The sequence below is a fragment of the Nannospalax galili genome, unplaced genomic scaffold (assembly GCF_000622305.1).
Source record: "Nannospalax galili isolate Female #2095 unplaced genomic scaffold, S.galili_v1.0 scaffold1284, whole genome shotgun sequence".
NCBI classification, from domain to species: domain Eukaryota; kingdom Metazoa; phylum Chordata; class Mammalia; order Rodentia; family Spalacidae; genus Nannospalax; species Nannospalax galili.
Genome location: NW_008351707.1, coordinates 216,104 through 222,348, shown reverse-complemented (window position 1 = coordinate 222,348; position 6,245 = coordinate 216,104).

The following is a 6,245-nucleotide window of genomic DNA, read 5'->3' as shown; positions in this document are numbered from 1 at the left end:
AAAAGTCCTGACACAGAAATACTGGGAGACTTGATACCCTACTCACAAATCTCCATAGGTGCTCCTAAGTAAAATTCGACTAAGAAACATAAGAGCTAATTTATGCCATAAATTAATTGTCTGTGTGTATGTAAGTGCACCTGTGTCTAACAATTGAAAAAAAAAAAAAAAAAAAGTCCTGACACAGAAATACTGGGAGACTTGATACCCTACTCACAAATCTCCATAGGTGCTCCTAAGTAAAATTCGACTAAGAAACATAAGAGCTAATTTATGCCATAAATTAATTGTCTGTGTGTATGTAAGTGCACCTGTGTCTAACAATGCCCATGGAGGTTAGAAGAGAGTATCGAATTCCCCTGTAACTGGGGTTTTGGATGATTCTTAGCCACCATGTGAGTGCTGGGAATTCAACTGGGGTCCTCTGCAAGAACTCTTAACTGCTGAGGTATCTCTCCAGCCCCAATTAATTGGTTTTAAATGTATCTACTGAACATCTCACCAAACAGGGGATACATACATATTCTTCTTGGTGGTTCATGGAACCTCTTCTAAAATTGATCACATTATATGCCATAAAGCAAATTTTAACAAACAAATCAAAAATTGAAATAATTTCCTACATCTTTTCTGCCATAGTGTAATAAAACTAAAAATACTAACAAAGTTAACCTAAGAAAATACACAAGTAGAATATCCAAGCTACAACCACAGCAGTCCTAAGAAAAGTCGGCAGCTGTGTTTGCAGCAAAAACTCAAACAGATCTCAAATTGATAATCAAATGGGGTACATCAAGGCTCTAGAAAAGACAAACTAAAATGCAGTAAATGGCAAGAACTGATGAAGACCAGGCCAGAAAAAAAAGAAAGAGACTAGGAGACTAAAAGAACAAAACAGAATTAATCAGGGAGTTGGTTCTTTAAAAAGATTAGAGCTCCATTAACCACATCCAAACTAGCCAAAATAGAGATGTGACCCAAATTAATCAGAGCTATACCCTAAAATAGCCCCAAACCAGGAAATATAATGACTAACAAAATTCTAACTCTTAACATAAAGGAAATTCAGACAATATCAAATGTGATAGTATAATAAAAATATGTTACCAGCACCTTGGGCAATTTTGTGTACAATGTATTTCTTAATCTCCTCATTATGTCAGAAAATAAAATCAATTAGGCAAGTATTTCTTTGAATGCAAAAACTATAACCACTATAATCATTCAAAAATATTTGTGGAATGAATAATTACATAATTACCACTATCCATAAAACGCCTTGAAACGCTATTGTCATATAATGTAGCTTCATAATATCTTCTTAGCTCTCTAAGCATAAATTCTGCTGCTTTCCTAAATGATATTATAAAAAGGAATTTTTATGTTGTGATTTATAAAAGAGGTTTTTAAATTGCTAAAATATTGCTGTGTAGAGAGAACATCAAATCAAACAGAAATAGTATCACCGAAGTATGTACCACATGTGCATCAGTATATTGCCCTGGTTTGCATGACTGACTCCTTCAAATCACACTTCAGTAACCGCTCTAAATATTAACTCTGCAAAGACTAATTGCAATTTATTGAGTATGTCAGTGAAGCAAAACAGTAAATCAAGTCCCAATCCATGGGTAAGCTACAGTTACAGTGCTTCCCCCATTCTCTTAATCAACTGATGGCTTTTACTTTCAATCAGGAAAAGGTACAAATAGTATTTGACTAGCAGGAGCGGAAGAAAAATGGTTGAAAGCCCAGATGATCCTGTTTTACAACCCTTGCCATAGAGATTAAACTCTATTTCCAGAAACGCACAATTTCATGCTACTTCTGGGAGTTTGACCCTCAGCTGAACTTCAGCCTGTTCAGTCTGAATTTATAAGATCTAGTGACAGTCTGCAGCATGTGATGAAATAACAGAGGGACAGCTGTTTGCTTTCACAACCCTACCATTGATGTTGAGACCGGAAAAACTGCTGCACTGATGCAGCACTGATTTCAAAAGAAAATGAACTGGGACTTAATGTGCAAAGGTACATACCCGTTAGGTACTCATTTGGAGTAAGTCTTTCTCAGTTGAATCAAGAATCAGATTTGAGACAATTTTTCTTACAACAAAGAGTCAGATTTGGGACAATTTCCTTGTACGTGACCAATTTTCTAGTAGCCAGTTACAGTTTAGGACATCTGACGACACGTCATCTTTCTTGAATGACATCATTTGGTGTACGTAAGAATGTTAGAAAATGTAAGGGCATTTAAAGCAATGCCACTGTTTTCAATTCCTTGTAAATACACCTAAAAATTTTATCTTGGGATGGAGGGATGGCTCACTGGTTAAGAGTACTAGTTGCTCTTGCAGAGGACCCAGGTTCAGTTTCCTAACACCCGCATGACAGTGTTCCATATCTCCAGTTCCAGGGGATCTTACACCCTCTTCTGGCTTCCACAGACATTAAAGGACATGGATGCACTTAACATACATGAAAGCAAAACACTCATATACATAAACTGAAGTTAAAAATAAATACTTTGTGCTCTGTATTGAATACTTTGTATTTGGAATTTCAGAATCACATATTAAAAAATTTACAAGTGCATTTTTGTAAATGTGTATGTAAAAATCTCACTTTAATAAAATAAATGCTGTATGTCCTTTTTTGAGAAAAAGTTTCAACTTTCCTTATATAACAAATTGTGACAAATTCCACTAAAATGTTATAAAGGGAAAATCTCAAAATGACAACTATCACTGAATTTTATAACTTCAAAATTTATGAAGCACAATATTTAAGGTTTTGGAAAACAGCAATGTAGGTAGTTAAAAGCACTGCCAGATATGAACTGGAAATGCCACTTTTGAAATTTTGAATGGATAAAGCAACTCTCTTCAGAACAAATACAAAGATCTCTTCCCATGTTCACAATATTGAAGTTATCAGAGCCTAAGGCCCTAAGGCCAATTCACTCATAAAGAGAGAGAATGATTGCCTTTCCTGTTAACTGAGTCTTCTATAATTTTAGTAATGAGCTTTGAAGTGTTCTCTGTGAAGCATCATTGGTTACAGACTGAACTATACTCTCCAATGAGCATCCTTGGGATGTATTGTCAAAATTAGGCACTTTGAGAAATACTCTTCTTTGTTAATTAATGAAATTGTAAAATAAGATTGGCTTCCCAGGAATCATAACAATTTCCTACATAATTAAATACAGCAATTTTACTAAGGATTCCCCTCCTGACAGGAAATAGCTTATCATAGACTAAACCTGGGACAGTGACATGAAATTCAGCACCTGACTCATCTGCAGCATGCTCTACACCTGATAAAACCATAGGAATTGCCAGTATGGTCAGTGCTTAACAAACAAAATATTTCAAAATTTGATCTAAATAATGCTATTGCAAGTACCTATAAAATCAACTAAATCAGTGTTTCATACAAGTGTCAAAGGATGTAGACTTTGGAAATCTTTTTTTTTAAACATAGTGATCAAAATATTTACGGCACGACTGAATTTCAGCTACCTCCTTCAGACCATTTTAGAAGGGTTCCTTTCCCGCACATGAACTATTTCCAGCTGAGTGATTTATGAGTGAAGCTAACTCGATTGTGAACGTGTTTGTTTCATTTTGTACTGGGAAATGAATCCAAGGCCTCACACACGCTAGGCAAGTTCTCTACTACTGAGTTATAGCCCGAGCCCTGTGTGAAGTTCTGAATCAAGCATTGGCAGGGTTATGTGGAAGGCACAGAGCAGATGTTTTCAGTAACATTTTTAAAATTGAACGCTAGGAACTAGAAGCGATATATTCTATCAGCTCATGTGCTTTTTATAAAATTATAAAGTGCTGCTTTAGTTAATATGAATGAAAACGTTAAATAGAATTACTTTTTAGGTTTAATAGTTTCATGAAAGCTAAAGTCTTGAGGGGAACAAAGAATTTGACAATTCATATTAAATGAAATAACTGACTTCATTTATTATAATAGAGAAGCCAAGAATCTCTGATGATTTTCTCAGTCAAGATAACATGAAATTATTAAATATTACATCCTATGGTTATATAAATCAGCAGCTTTGAGTCATCAGAAAAATTAATATATCATATGTAATTTGACTGGGGGGATATATAGTGAAGACTGAATCAAAATGCCTATTCCTATAGTTTACAGTCAAAATGCTTATTCTTATAGTTTCCTATTCTTATAGTTAGTCCAAGAGAAAATCCCTTGATCCAAACAAAGTCAACCACAATTTTTCAATTAAAGTTGATATATAAAAGTCCATGGCGACAGCCTCTTTCTCATTATGAGTAAAGAGCACATAAAGATGGAGCTCGGTAGGTAGAGATCATGTCTCTGTTACTCCTGCATCCTCACAGCAAGTAAGAAAAGGAGAGAGAGAGAGAGAGAGAGAGAGAGAACTTGGGGAAATGGTACTAGTCTAAGGACTTGCATCAGTCACTACTACAGGACTACACTTACTTTCTGAATTCTCTTATCAAATTTTCCTTTCATTTAGAAGGCTGCTTTAAAAACTGACCTTTCATCTTCAAGACTCTTTTGAGGGACTGTTTGTAATACTTAAGGCATTCCTATAAGGCAGGAAGCAATGTTCATAATGAGAAGTATTTGATTTGTAATTGTCCAGATCATTTATGAACTAAAACCCAAAATTTAATCAGTTGAAAAAAAAGCCAGAATTAGGAATCCATGTGGTGCTACCCTTTAGCCTATTTAAAGATCATTGTTTTTTAATTTGGGTATACTTGAACTTAAAAAATTCAAGGCTCCAGGTAAATTGACATTTTTCCTTCATTTGTGAATACCACAATTTTCTTCCACCTCTCTGTCTCCCTCCTTCCCTCTCCTCCCTCCCTTCATTTATTCCTTCCTTGTATCCTGAAATGTTTCTAGCTCCATTTCTGACAAAATAAATATTCAATAAAAATATAATTGAAATCTTGAAAACATGTATTTGTTTTAGCCACAGTCTGATTTAAAACCAAGACAGCATGTTACAACTAGTTTCCCCAAGAGATTACTTGATTCAAAGTTCAGATGCAGCTCCCCATAAGTTTTGAAAAGGTGTTAAGATTCAGCCTGTTCATATGGGAAAATATCTACTTCAAATATCAAGCATAGGTACAGTTATTGGTTCAAACAAATGTAAATAATTATCCAGTAATAAAATTTTTTTTTGTTTTGATTTTTGTTTTTTTTTTTACTTTTTTTTTTATTAGAAGAAGCATTTCATTACAACAGCATTAACCTATTCAATAACATTTTTCTGAGCTAGGGTACATCTCTTTCAAAATTGGTTGTGCATTTTTAGGTTTACAGATCTTTTACTCATTATAAACTCTTTATAAGACATAAAATTAAATGAGGTTTTAACGTTTAAAAAAGATCTCCACTTCATTGTTAAAATACACAGTTTCATACAGAAAAATTCATTTTAAGGCAATTGACATTGAGACGTTAAGGTGTCATGGGAATATGGATTCCAGACATTTGGGTTTTGTTGGCCCTGAGCAATCGTAATGGGGAAGAACCGCAGGGTGTTGTCCTCTGAACCATACAGAAAGGAGGGTTGGAGAAGGGGCTTCCAGTATTCCTCTCCCAGAGAGGGGTAAAGGGGAAGGGCTCCCCCACAGCTCTATTCCCCCCTATCTGCCCTTCTGGTAAATCTAGTCAGCCAGAGATCCCTGTTCCAGGAGGATCAGCTGTTCCTCATCTAGGGCAATCCATTGTCAGTATTCCTTTGGATAGAATTGGGGTCTGCTGTTCATGTTTCCAGTAGTGTGTTGTGTTACTATCTGGAAGAGCCTTTATACATCCTGGCCAACAACTCGATGGAAGGTATCGCCGGTCTGGTTTTGCTGTTTGTCAAGTAACTTTTAGCTATATATATGTATGCTCTTACGAAATTATATTGGCCCCTTTAATCTTTGGTTATACTTCCCTTTTGGGTGTTTAAGGACATACAATTGGACCAGAAAAACTGATTTGTTTTTATTCTTGAGGTCGTTAGAGGATCTGTTCCTCAGGGGTCCCATGAGTTTGGGAGGAGCCCCTGGCTCCTTTCTTTTACCAGTTCCATCTATGTGAAGATAAGTCAAAGGTCCTGCTCGACCATTGTTGGCTTCTCTTGGAAGCATGGAGGAAATGATTCCTCTGTGTTGACCCTCCTCTTTATAGACTGGACACTGGTTCAAGTCCATCTGGTGGGGTCTCCTTGGC